The 13,845-nt window shown below is 40.6% G+C and overlaps 1 protein-coding gene across 11 annotated transcripts in view; it reads left to right on the forward strand.

Moving 5' to 3' along the window:
* RPRD2 (regulation of nuclear pre-mRNA domain containing 2) overlaps positions 1-13,845 on the forward strand; it is a 110,849-nt gene that overhangs the window by 31,811 nt on the left and 65,193 nt on the right. Inside the window, exon 1 of one of the 11 annotated variants that reach the window (XM_064370506.1) lies at positions 12,073-12,473. The exons of the other annotated variants lie outside the window; for them this stretch is intronic. The gene's annotated coding sequence lies outside the window, so the exon portion shown is untranslated. Of the gene's footprint in view, positions 1-12,072; positions 12,474-13,845 lie in introns of those variants that run through there. 11 annotated transcript variants of the gene reach the window in all.

The following is a 13,845-nucleotide window of genomic DNA, read 5'->3' on the forward strand; positions in this document are numbered from 1 at the left end:
GAAACTTAACTTTTTTTTTTTTTGAGACAGAGTCTCGCACTGTCCCCTGGGCTGGAGTACAATGGCTCGATCTCAGCTCACTGCAATCTCCACCTGCTGGGTTCACACAATTCTCCTGCCTCAGCCTCCCGAGTAGCTGGGATTACAGGCGCACACCACCATACCTGGCTAATTTTTTTGTATTTGTAGTAGTGACGAGGTTTCACTATGTTGGCCAGACTGTTCGAGAACTCCTGACCTTGTGATCCACCTACCTTGGCTTCCCAAAGTGCAGGAATTATAGGCGTGAGCCACCACACCTGGCCAGAACTTCTTTTTAAAATTTTTTTGTTTTAAAAATGGTGTGTGTGTGTGTGTGTGTGTGTGTGGTTTTTTTTGTTGTTGTTGTTTGGTTTTGTTTTTTGAGACAAGATCTGCCCTGTCACCCAGGCTGGAGTGCAGTAGTGCAATCTTGGCTCACTGCAACCTCCACTTCCTGGGCACAAGCCATCTTTCCACCTCAGCTCCCAAGTAGCTAGGACTACAGGCACACACCACCATGCTTGGCTGATTTTTGTATTTTTTTTATAGAGATGCGGTTTTGCCATGTTGCCCAGGCTGGTCTCAAACTCCTGAGCTCAAGCCATCTGCCTGCCTTAGCCTCCCAAAGTATTGGGATTACAGGGGCAAGCCACTGCTCTTGGCCACAAAAATTACTTCTGCATAGGATAAAGACAAGTACAAAAGGCTAACTAAACAAAGGCTTTATCAGAAAATAAAGAACATCTTTATAAATGTAGTATAGAGAAAGAATTCTTTTTTTAATTAAATTTTTTTATTTCCACAGATTATTGGGGAACAGGTGGTATTTGGTTACATGAGTAAGTTCTTTAGTGGTGATTTGTGAGATTTTGGTGCACCCATCCTCTGAACAGTATACAGTGAACCCCATTTGTGGTCCTTTATCCCTCACCCCTTTCCAAACCTTTCCCTCTGAGTCCCCAAAGTCCATTGTGTCTTCCTTATGCCTTTGCATCCTCATAGCTAAACTCCCGCGTATAAGTGAGAACATACGATGTTTGGTTTTCTATTCCTGAATTACTTCACTTAAAATAGTAGCCTCCAGTCTCATCCAAGTCGCTGCTAATAAAATTAATTCATTCCTTCTATGGCTAAGTAGTATTCCATCATATATGTTTTTCTACCACAGTTTCTCTTTACTCTTTGATTGATGGGCATTTGGGTTGGTTCCACGTTTTTGCAGTTGCAAATTGTGCTGCTATGAACATGGGTGTACAAATATCTTTTTCATATAATGACTTCTTTTCCTCTGGATAGATACCAGTAGTGGGATTGCTGGATCAAATGGTAGTTCTACTTTTAGTTCCTTAAGGAATTTCCACACTGTTTTCCGTAGTGGTTATGCTGTTTACCTTCCCACCAGCAGTATAGAAGTGTTCCCTTTTCACTGCATTCACACCAACCTCTATTAATTTTTGATTTTTTGATTATGGTCATTCTTGCAGGAATAAGGTGGTATTTCATTGTGGTTTTGATTTGCATTTCCCTGATTATTAGTGATGTTGAGCATTTTTTCATATGTTTGTTGGACATTTGTATACTTTCTTTTGAGAATTGTATATTCATGTCCTTAGCTCACTTTTTGATGGGATTGTTTCTGTTTTTTTTTTTTTCTAATTTGTTTGAGTTCATTATAGATTCTGGATATTAGTCTCCTTTGTTAGATGTCTAGATTGTGAAGATAAGTCCTAAAATTGTATCTTTGTTTTTATTACATTTGCCTTTGGGTTCTTGATCATGAAATCCTTGCCTAAGCCAATGTCTACAAGGGTTTTTCCAGTGTTATCTTCTAGAATTTTTAGAGTTTCAGGTCTTAGATTTATGTCCTTGATCTGTGTTGAGTTAATTTTAGTATAAGGTGAGAGATGAGGAACCAGTTTCATTCTCCTACATGTGGCTTGCCGTTATCCCAGCACCATTTGTTGAATAGGGTGTCCTTTCCCCACTTTATCTTTTTATTTGCTTTCTCGAAGATTAATTGGTACCACCATCATCCTTCACAGAATTAGAAAAGACAGCCCTAAAATTCATATGGAACCAAAAAAGACCCTGCATAGCCAAAGCAAGACTAAGCAAAAAGAACATCTGGAGGCATCACATTACCTGATTTCAAACTGGCATAAAAGTAGGCACATAGACCAATGGAACAGAAGAGTATAGGGAAAGAATTCTTAAATGAGACACAGTATGCTAGCCATAACAAAAAGTATTTACCGCAATAAATATATATATAAATTCAGCATTATTAAAATTAAAATTTTCTTTTTCTTTTTATTTGAGACGAGTCTCACTCTGTCACCCAGGTTGGAGTGCAGTGGCACGATCTCAGCTCACTGCAACCTCCACCTCCCAGGTTCAAGCAATTCTCCTGCCTCAGCCTCATGAGTAGCTGGCATCACAGGCGCCTGCCACCACCTACAGCTAACTTTTGTATTTTTAATAGTGACAGGATTTTGCCATGTTGGCCAGGCTGGTCTCGAACTCCTGACCTCATGGGATCCACCTGCCTCAGCCTCCCAAAGTGCTGCGGTTACAGTCATGAGACACCATGCCCTGCGTGGTTTTTAACAACATTTTAAAAAGGCAATAATTTCTTAATTTTGATGAAGTTCAGCTTATTAAAAAAAATTAGCAGATTATATTTTTGTTCTATATAAGAAATAATTTCCTAGCCTAAGGTCATAAAGATCTCCTATATTTTCTTCCAGAAGTTTTATTTTAATTAATTAGTTTATATTTTGAGAAGGGATCCTGCTTGTTTACCCAGACTGGAGAGCAGTGGTGCCATCATAGCTCACTGCAGCCTCGACCTCCTAGGCTCTAAGGATCCTCCTATCCCACCCTCCAGAGCAGCTGGGATCACAGACTCAAGCCTCCTCACCCTAGCTAATCTTTTATTTTTTTTTTATAGAGAAAGGTCTTCCTATGTTCCCCAAGCTGGTCTCAAACTCCTGGGCTCAAGTAATCCTCCCACGTCTGGCATAGAAATTTTATAGTTAGGTTTTACATTTAGGTCTATAATGCATTTTAAATTAATTTTTGCAAATAGCCTGAGGTATGGATCAGTTTTTTGAGATGGAGTCTTGCTCTTTTGCCAGGCTGGAGTGCAGTGGCACAATCTCAGCTCACTGCATCCTGTGTCTCCCAGATTCAAGAGATTCCCCTGCCTCAGCCTCCAGAGTAGCTGGGACTACAGGTGCGCGCCACCACACCTGGCTAATTTTTTATATTTTAGTAGAGATGGGGTTTCACCATGGCCAGGATGGTTTCGATATCCTGATCTCATGATCCACCTGCCTCGGCCTCCCAAAGTGCTGGAATTACAGGCATGAGCCACCACGCCCAGACTTGGATCAGTTTTTTTTTTTTTTTTGAGACTGAGTTTCGCTCTTGTTACCCAGGCTGAAGTGCAATGGCGCGATCTTGGCTCACCGCAACCTCCGCCTCCTGGGTTCAGGCAGTTCTTCCTGCCTCAGCCTCCTGAGTAGCTGGGATTACAGGCACGCGCCACCATGCCCAGCTAATTTTTTGTATTTTTAGTAGAGACGAGGTTTCAGCATGTTGACCAGGATGGTCTCGATCTCTTGACCTCGTGATCCACCCGCCTCGGCCTCCCAAAGTGCTGGGATTACAGGCGTGAGCCACTGCGCCTGGCCTAGATTAGTTTTTTTTAATGGATATCCAATTGTTCCAGCACCATTAATTGAGAAGCCAGTCCTTTCATCATTAAATTGTCTATGCACTTTGCACCTTTATAAAAAATCAGTTGGCCCACATAATATACTGTCTGGATTAGTGTAGCTTGTATGGAAATCAGGTAGTGTGTCTTCTAACAAAATTTTCAAAACTATGTTGGTTATTCTAGGTCTTTTGTTTTCCTTATAAATTTTAGAATCAGCTTGTTGATTTCTACAAATAATCCTTCTGGGATTTTGATTAGAACTAAATTGAATTTAATTTGGGGCAGAATTGTTAACTATATTTAGTCTTTCATAAATAAGGTATTTCTCGCCATTTAGGTTGTCTTTGATTTCTTTCATCAGTGTTTTACACATTTTTCAGCATAGAGATCTTATACATATTTTGCTAGATGATATCTAGGTCTTTCATACTCTTATAAATGGTACTGCTTTTTTTTTAAAGAAAAATTTAATTTCCCCTTTTTGTTGCTGTGTAAGAATATAATTGACTGGTATCCTGCAACCTTACTAAACTTACTTATTATTTCAAGTACCTATTTTGTAGATTCTCTGATTTTTCTATATGGATAAATCATGTCTATACATAGAGATGGTTTAGTTTTTTCCTTTCTAATCTGTATACCTTTTCTTTCTTTCCCTTGCCTTATTGTATTGACTAAAACTTCTAATATGATGGTGTTAGCAGTACCCAACTAGAAGAGACTGGGATGGGATTGGTTTTGGGATGAAACTGTTCCACCTCAGATTATCAAGCATTAGATTATTCTCATAAGGAGTGCGCAGCCTACATCCCTTGCATGCGCAGTTCACAGTACGGTTTGTGCTCCTATGAGAATCTAATGACGCCACTGATCTCACAGGAGGTGGGGCTCAGGAGGTAATGATTGCTTGCCTACTGCTCACCTCCTACTGTGTGGCCCAGTTCCTAACAGGCCACTGGGTTTGGGAAATGCTGTGTAGAGGAAGGGTGAGGGTGAACGTTCTTACTTTTCTCCTGTTCTTGGGGGGATAGCTTGGTTTTCCACCATTATACATGACGTTAGCTGTAAGTTTTTAATAAACGTCCTTTGTTTGAGGAAGTTCCCTTATATTTCTAGTTTTCTGATACTTTTTATCATAAATGAATGTTGAATTTTATTGATTCTTTCACAATACTTTTTTTTCTTTTTCTTTTCTTTTTTTTATTTTAAGAGACAGCATCTTGACCAGGCATGGTGGCTCACATCTGTAATCCCAGCACTTTGGGAGGCTGAGGTAGGTAGATCACCTGAAGTCAGGAATCTGAGACCAGCCTGGCCAACATGGTGAAACCCCGTCTCTACTAAATATATAAAAATTAGCTGGGCATGGTGGCATGCGCCTATAGTCCAAGCTACTCGGGAGGCCGAGGCAGGAGAATTGTTTGAACATGGGAAGCGGAGGCTGTAGTGAGCTGATATTGTGCCGCTGCACTCCGGCCTGGGTGACAGAGTGAGACTCCGTCTCAAAAAATTAAAAAGAGACAGTTGTCTTGCTTTGTTGCCCAGGCTGGAGTATAGTGGCATGATCATAGCTCACTGTAGCCTTGCCCTCCTGGACTCAAGCAGTCCACCTGCCTGGGCTTCCCAACATGCTAGGATTACATGTGTGTCACTCACCTAGCCCCTTTCATAGTACTTTTGATGAGGTTTTAAATGGGATACATTGGCAATTGTAAAGTCAAACATTTGCATACCTGTCTTCAATTCAGCAGTTCTACTCTTGTACATGTGCCTCAGAGTACAGGTATAAAAATATTCATATCAACATTATTTAACATCTAAAAATGTAGAGAACAGGCCAGGTGTGGTGGCTAATGCCTGTAATCCCAGTCCCAGCACTTTGAGATGTCAAGGCAGGATGTCAAGAATCGCTTGAGCCTATGAGTTTGAGATCAGCCTGGGCAGATGAGGCCTGTCTCTACAAAAAAATAAAAACAGCCATATGGGGTGGCACATGCCTGTGGTCCCAGTTACTCAGGTGACTGAGATGGAAGGAATGCTTGAGCCCAAGAGGTTGAGTCTGCAGTGAACTGTAATTGCACCACTGCACTCCAGCCTAGGTGACAGTGCAACAAATCAAGATCCCCGTTTCAGAAAAGAAAAGAAAATGTGGAAACAACCCAAATGTCCATCAGCAGCTCAATGGATAAAACTGTGGTATATTCACAGTGAAATCTTTTACTGCAGTGAAATAAATGTACCAACTTAGGTATATGTTATAAAATGAAAAGTAAGCTACCCTTCATCTTTTTTCTCTACATACCCCGTTCCGTTTTGAATAATGTCTTATATTCTTATAGAGTGATTTAATACTTGCATACCTATACATTATCAGTTTTTCTTTAAACTGTGGTAGAGTACATATAACATTGACCATTTTAACCAATTTTAAGTGTAGGTGCAGTGGCATGAAGAACATTAACATTGTTATGCAGCCATCACCACCATCCATCCTCAGAACTTCTTCTCACTTTCCAGACTAAAAGGGTATACCCATTAAACAATAACTCTCCATTTCCCAGCCCCTGGCAACCGCCATTCTACTTTTTGTCTCTCTGAAATTTGACTACTCCTAGGTACCTCATGGTAGTGGAATCATACAGTATCTGTTCGTTTGTGACTGGGTTATTTCCATAATATGATTTTGCAAGGTTCATTTATATTATGGTATATGTCAGAATTTTCTCCTTATGGATAGATAATATTCCATTGTAGGTGTATACCACATTCTTTTACCCAATTTTTTTTTTTGGAGACAGAGTCTTGCTCTGACCCAGGCTAGAGTGCAGTGGCATGATCCCAGCCCACTGCAACCTCTGCCTCTCAGGTTCAAGCAATTCTCATACCTCAGCCTTTCGAGTAGCTGACACTACTGGTGTGCTAATTTTTGTATTTTTAGTAAAGACAGAATTTTGCCATGTTGCCCAGACTGATCTCAAACTTCTGAGCTCAGGCTTTCCACCCACCTCAGCCTCAAGTGAGCCACCACACCCAGCCATAATTCTGTTTCTTACAGCTGAAGTGGATGTCTGCTAGGCTGTATCAGATCTCATCCAAATAAAAAAATTCCTTTTGAAGTGGGGTCTCCCTGTGTTGCCCAGGCTAGTCTCAAACTTCAAACTTTGAACTCTGAACACCTAGGCCCAAACAGTACTCTTTCCACAGCCTCTTGAGTAACTGGGGTTACAGGTGTCCGCCATTATGCCTGGCCTCATCACATATTTTTTTAAAAATCTGTATTACTTACATTCAAGAGATCCTATGTATTCAGAATTCAGTCTCTGTTTTAGACCTCATTTTAATATGTATTGAAGCTTTAGTGCATGTCTCTCCATTATTACATATTATCATTTCAGGGCTTATTAGTTTCTTGAATTCAGACTATCATATCTTACTTATTCTTATCCACTATAGCATGTGCTTTGCATGAAATGAGTAGTTTATGAAAAATTTTAAAATCCGTTCCAACATTTCATGGACTCTGCCAAGTATTGCTGAAGTTGTTTGCGGGATAGAGAAAAGAAATTGATGCTTGGAGTTTTTCCTTTGGAGGATTTGGTATGGTTTGTCACAGATTTTTGTGGTTCCCAACTCCTGGGTGAAAATGAGAACAACTGACAAGAGAAGAATGTGGATTGTTGTAAAAAACAAAACCAATGCCTGAACAAATGCAGAACTAATTATTAGGCGAGATATCTTAAAGTAAAAGACCGTCTGAAAACAGGAAAATAGTGATTAACTCCTAGCTTAAGTCTTTGGCCCTTAGTTCACAACTTAACATTAACATCATCTTATCCTCTTATTTGCTTATCGGCCTGCTTTCTTACCTGTGATTAGAGCTGGGAGGATCTTTTGAGCCCCGGAATTGGAGACCAGGCTGGCAACATAGGAGACCCTGTCTCTACAGAAATTTAAAAAGTAGCTGAGCTGGCTGGGTGCAGTGACTCAGGCCTGTAATCCCAGCACTTTGGGAGGCCGAGGTGGGCGGACCACCTGAGGTCAGGAGTTTGCCACCAGCCTGGCCAACATGGTGAAACTCTGTGTCTACTAAAAATACAAAAATTAGCTGGATGTGGTGGCAGGCACCTGTAATTCCAGCTACTCAGGAGGCTGGGGCAGGAGAATCGCTTGAACCCGGGAGGTAGAGGTTTCAGTGAGCTGAGATGGTGCCACTGCACTCCAGCCTGGCAACAGAGTGAGAATCCCTCTCAAAAAAAAAAAACTCAACATTTTACCAAAAGCTATACTGGTTCTTTGGACTTTGGCGGAGTTTTTTTGTTTGTTTTTTTGAGAAAGAGTCTCGCTCTGTCACCCAGGCTGGAGTGCAATGGCTCGATCTCGGCTCACTGCAACCTCTACCTCCTGGGTTCAAGCGAATCTCCTGCCGCAGCCTTCTGAGTAGCTGGGATTACAAGTGCATCCATCACACCCAGCTAATTTTTTTCTTTTTTTTTTTTTTTCACCTCACTGGGGCTTGATAATTTTTTTTTTTTTTTTTTTTAGTAGAGACGGGATTTCATGGTGTTAGCCAGGATAGTCTCGATCTCCTGACCTGGTAATCTGCCCACCTCAGCCTCCCAAAGTGCTGAATTACAGGCGTGAGCCACCGTGCCTGGCCAACTTTGGTTGTTATTTTATGTGGTCTTGGAGTTTATAGTAAATAAAATTCCCATCTCTGTAGGGGAAGGTAGTTATACAGATAGAACTGGACTGTATAAATCACTATCTTTTTTTTTTTTTTGAGACATTTTACTAGAAATATAGGAAGATAATAAATAGTCATTTAATTTCAATATATTTTGCTTTAGAATAAATAAGCTATATCCTCATTTTTCTCATTTGTTTGCAAACTGGTGGAAATCTTATCACAGTCTAAAGCCAGAATTTGGGAACTGTTGTACCAGGTCATAATGCTTCTTGGGAAATTTTCTTTGTGTATTAGATAAATGGAGAAAGTCAAGGCACAGTATCTAACTGAAAGCTGATTAGCTGACATTGTATTATAAAGGTTTTATGAGAAAATCTTCCAAGTGTTTTTTGGTGGTTTTTTGTTTTGTTTTGTTTTTGTTTTTGAGACAGGGTCTCTGTCATCCAGGCTGGAGTGCAGTGGTATAATCATGGCTCACTGCAGCCTCAACCTCCTGGGCTCTAGTGATCCTCCCACCTCAGCCTCAGACCACGGGTGTGTGCTAATGGGCTCAGCTGGGTTTTTTTTTGTTGTTTGTTTTGTTTTTTTAATTGAGATGGAGTCTTGCTCTGTTGCGCAGGCTGGAGGGCAGTGGCATAATCTTGGCTCACTGCAACCTCCACCGCCTGGTTCAAGTGATTCTCGTGCCTCAGCCTCCCGAGTAGCTGGAACTACAGGTGTGCACCATCATGCCCAGATAATTTTTTTTGTATTTTTAGTAGAGATGGGGTTTCACCATGTTGGCCAGGCTGGTCTCGAACTCCTAACCTCAGGTGATCCGCCCGCCTTGGCCCCCCAAAGTTCTGGGATTACAGGTCTGAACTACTGCACTCAGCTGGCTCAGCTACTTTTTAAATTTTTGTAGAGACAGGGTCTCCTGTGCTGCCCAGCCTGGTCTGCAACTCCAAGGCTCAAGCGATCCTCCCAGCTCAGCCTCCCAAAGTGCTGAGATTACAGGTGTGAGCCACAGCACCCAACTTCTCCCAAGTTTTTTTGCAAATGTGTAATTTTACAACTCGGGGTCTCAGATATGCTCTGTTATTGGTGATGGTAATGTTGGTATTAAATTGTTAAACAATATCCTGGTTAATACATTGTTTTCTCAATATACTATTTGATTTAGTAGATTTCTAGATAATCATATATAACAATGTTTAACAACTTTTCTTAGTATATTAAGTAACTGGTGGATTGATACCTTATGAATGTTAACAGACTGCTTTGAGATTTTTAATTTAGATGTGACTCTTTCAGTGTGTACTCAGGACTTGGGTTCTATAGTCAATACACAAAATGAAATTAGGCTTGAAAATATTTGAAATTTTTAGTAATTACTTTTTTTTGTAAACAGCCTTGTACAGAAATACATACATACATATATATGCATGATTTGTGCTGTATTTGATAGCATATAATTCTGTAGAGTGAATCATATTAAGAGATTAAAGCAGCTGAATGTCTTGATGTTTGGAACACGAAGCAGATGTAGAGAGACTCAAACTTCCTGGTTTTTCTGTCTCTCATCATCTTCATGAAGATAATACTTCTTCTGGGTCTTCATTAGTCAGTATTTCTCTGTGGCCTCAAATGTCTTTCTGACACTTAGAGTTTCACTTTCCTAGGTTAACCATGCCAAAGATATTAAGTGGAAAATTGCATAAATAAACAATTCGTAAGTTTCAAATTGTGCCCCATTCTGAGTAAGTATAATGAAATTTCATGCCATCTTGCCAAGGACAGGAATCCTCTCTTTGTCTGTTGTGTCCATGCTGTTGACGCTACCTGCCCATTAGTGGCCCTGTTATATTGACTGCAGGGTATTGCAGTGTTTGTGTTCAAGTAACCCTTAGTTTACTCAGTAATGGTCCCAAAGCACAAGAATAGTGATGCTGTTAATTTGGATATGCCAAAGAAAAGCTGTTAAGTGCTTCCTTTAAGTGAAACGTCAAAAGTTCTCAATAAGAAAATAAATCATATGCTAAAGTTGCTAAGATCTGCAGTAAGAATTAATCTCCTATCTGTGAAACGAAGAAGAAGGAAAAAGAAATTTGTGCCAGTTTTGCTGTTGCACCTCATGCTGCAAAAGTTGTGGCCACGTTGCTTGATTAATTGCTTAGTTAAGATGAAAAAGGCATTAAATGTTTTTGGTGGAAGATATGAACAGAAATATGTTTCAGTGGACAGCAGATTCTGTACTGTCTGATTTCAGGCATCCTCTGGGGGTCTTAGAACATATGCCCCGAGGTTAAGGAAGGACTACTGTAATTGCCTATACCCTTGAACATTTGTTTAAAGTTCTTGTTAATTGTTTTCTCTCTCACAGTCTGACTTAGTAGTACTTACAGGTAAATTCTTTTTTTTGAGACAGAGTCTCGCTCTGTTGCCCAGGCTGGAGTGCAGTGGCACGATCTCGGCTCACCACAACCTCTGCCTCCCAGGTTCAAGTGATTCTCCTGCCTCAGCCTCTTGAGTAGCTAAGGTTACAGGCGTTTGCCACCATGCCTGGCTAATTCTTACTGTTTTTTAGTAGAGATGAGGTTTCACCATGTTGGTCCAGCTAGTCTTGAACTACTGACCTCAAATGATCCTCCCTCCTAGGCCTTCCAAAGTGCAGGGATTACAGGCATATGCCACAATGCCCAGCCAAGTACTTACAGGTAAATTCTTATTCTTTTTCTTTTTGAGACGGAGTTTTGCTCTTGTTGCTCAGGCTGGAGTCCAGTGGCGCAATCTCGGCTCACGGGAACCTCCGCCTCCCAGGTTCAAGCAATTCTCCTGCCTCAGCCTCCCAAGTAACTGGAATTACAGTCATGTGCCACCACTTCCGGCTAGTTTTGTATTTTTAGTAGAGACCGGGTTTCTCCATGTTGATCAGGCTGGTCTTCAACTTGCAACCTCAGGTGATCTGCCTGCCTTGGCCTCCCAAAGTGCTGGGATTACAGGTGTGAGTCACTGCGTCCAGCCAGTAAATTCTTTTAAGTGCGAATATGATATGACTTCCAGTAACGTACATCTCTTGATATCTCTAATTTTTGTATTAGTATATTCTTTGTACTTCATTCTGTAGAGCATATGGTATTCACATAATACTTTTGGTTATTGGGTATGGCACATACAGTGCTAGGGTTCTCATTGTTTCTCAATCCCAACAAGAACATCTCATCAGAGGTGTTTAAGGTACATTTTAAGCCATTTATTAATGTGTCCCCAGATAAACTTAATTGTAAATCTGAACCCCTAAGCAAGAAATTAAGATACTCTTTTTTTTTTTTTTTTTTTTGAGATGAAATCTTGCTCTGTCGCCCAGGCTGGAGTACAATAACAGAATCTCAGCTCACTGCAACCTCTGCCTCCTAGGTTCAATCAGTTCTCCTGCCTCAGCCTCCCGAGTAGCCAGGATTACAGGCACCCACCACCACGCCCAGCTAGTTTTTGTATTTTTGTATTTTTCGTTTCACCATGTTGGTCAGGCTGGGCTCGAACTCCTGACCTCAGGTTATCCACCCACCTTGGCCTCCCAAAGTGCTGGGATTACAGGCGTGACCCACCGTGCCCGGCCCACATATACATTATTTAATATAGTGTATTTACATAATGGTATATGTGCATTTTTCTTAACCTGTGTTTTCACTAACCGTCATGCAAGCATCTTCATGTTATTTATCAACCACATAATAACATAATATGGATGTACCTTTACTTAACTGTTCCCCTGTTACTATTCTTTAGGTTGCTTCTAGTTTTTCTACAGTTATAAATAACATTTTTTTCCATGTGGCTTTTATTTTTGTTTTTCCTTTCTACAGCCTATTTTATAAATGAAGAGACAGACTTAAGCTAATGAAAATGAATCTTTTTCAAGAGTTAACAACTCAGATCTTTGGACTCTCCTGCTGATGCCCTTTCCATTATACCATAATGCTTGTTTTCTATAATTGAAAGACTACATGGGTTGAAAACATTTTACGTATCAGCTATCTTAGCCCATTGTTGGAACAAGGCAAGGTAGACATAAAATATTAATTCAAGTTAAAAATCATCTAAATCGTCTCCTACCAAATTAACAGTTTTATTTTGTAGGTACTTAGACTTAAATCAGTAACCTTCCACTTTCCTATTGTTAATCCCTTTCCCCTTCTCCATAATAATGAAAAGAAAGTTGAATACTTAGCCTGTAGATTGTTGAGGAATTGATGTTGTAAGAACACTGACTATATCTAGATTAAGTTCTGCAACAGCCCCTAGGATTCTTCATTGAACCTAGTTCCTACCTATGCTTTGCATACACAGAAGCCTTATGGAATTGTTAGCCAAACTGAAGAGATTACTTTTTTTTTCCCCTGTTCTTCTTTTCCTTCTCTTTTTTTTTCTAATTTATTTATTCAAGAAATAGTTACTGAAAGCCTACTAAGTGTTAGGCAGTATTCTAGGTGCTGAGAATTCAACAGTAAATAAAACTGACAAAAATGCTTGCCCTTATGAGGCTTATATTCTCATGGGGGAGAGAGGCAGAAAATAAATTTTATAATATATTGGAAAACTATGTGTTATTTGGGAAAATAAAGAAGAGTGGGTTGTTGGCTTGATGTTGCAATATTTTTTTTTTTAAGACAGAGGCTTGCTCTGTTGTCCAGACTGAAGTACGGTGGCACAGTCTTGGCTCACTGCAACCTCTGCCTCCCAGGTCAAGCGATTCTCCTGCCTCGGCCTCCTCAGTAGCTGGGAGGCTGTGCCACCATGCCCAGCTGATTTTTGTATTTTATTTTATTTATTTGTTTTATTTATTTTGAGATGGAGTCTCACTCTTGTTGCCCAGGCTGAGTGCAATGGTGCAATCTTGGCTCACCGAAACCTCTGCCTCCTGGGTTCAAGCAATTCTCCTGCCTCAGCTTCCCGAGTAGCTGGGATTACAGGCATGCGCCACCACGCCTGGCCAATTTTTGTATTTTTAGTAGAGATGAGGTTTCTCCATGTTGGTCAGGTGGTCTCCATGTTGGTCTTGACCTCAGATGATCTGCCCACCTTGGCCTCCCAAAGTGCTGGGATTACAGGCATCACCCACCATGCCCAGCTGATTTTTGTATTTTTAGTAGAGATGGCGTTTTACCATATTGGACAGACTGATCTCAAACTCCTGACCTCAAGTGATCTACCCGCATCAGCCTCCTGAAGTGCTGCCATTAAGATGTGAGCTACTGCGCCAGGCCTGATGTTGCAGTTTTAAGTAAGGTAGTCAAGGACATATTCACTGAGAAGGTAACATTTGAGCAAGATTTAAAGGCAGTGATTGAATGAGCCATGAGAAATACGGGGGTAGAAAGTTCCAAAACAGTGAGCTTAACAGACTGTGAGGCAAGGAGTCAGCCAAGTGTGTTGT

The sequence above is a fragment of the Aotus nancymaae genome, unplaced genomic scaffold, assembly GCF_030222135.1.
Source record: "Aotus nancymaae isolate 86718 unplaced genomic scaffold, 86718_ANA_hifiasm-v0.15.2.pri h1tg000108l, whole genome shotgun sequence".
Lineage (NCBI taxonomy): Eukaryota > Metazoa > Chordata > Mammalia > Primates > Aotidae > Aotus > Aotus nancymaae.